Below are 425 nucleotides of genomic sequence, written 5' to 3' on the forward strand. Positions count from 1 at the left end.
CAATAGGTGATTTCGCTTCCGACACTGCCGATGACAGGCTATCATTCCCGTCAGTTGAGCATGCTGTGTGACTGTGGCTTAACTTTTGGACACAAAATTGGCTTAAGCATCATTCTATATTGTCAATGGCTGGAAATGATGATGATTGGGTTAATGTTACCGAGAGCAACGCACAGAGATAGAGGGATATGAAGACTGCCATCTTATAGAGCATAGGAAATAAGAGTAATAAATGACACAGATACAGTTGCCCGTCTCATATTTACCGCGAAATTATGAAAATAACCGCTGCATTTCACGGCTCAGAGGCGAAGTCCACAACACCCTCACACTGTCGGAGTTCTTAATGTCGCGTTTCTTTTTAGTTGGAACGAAGTGCTAATAAAGCAAAATTAAGTGACCCCTTTGTCTAGGGAATAAACAGA

This window comes from Penaeus monodon, chromosome 4, assembly GCF_015228065.2.
Source record: "Penaeus monodon isolate SGIC_2016 chromosome 4, NSTDA_Pmon_1, whole genome shotgun sequence".
Classification (NCBI taxonomy): domain Eukaryota; kingdom Metazoa; phylum Arthropoda; class Malacostraca; order Decapoda; family Penaeidae; genus Penaeus; species Penaeus monodon.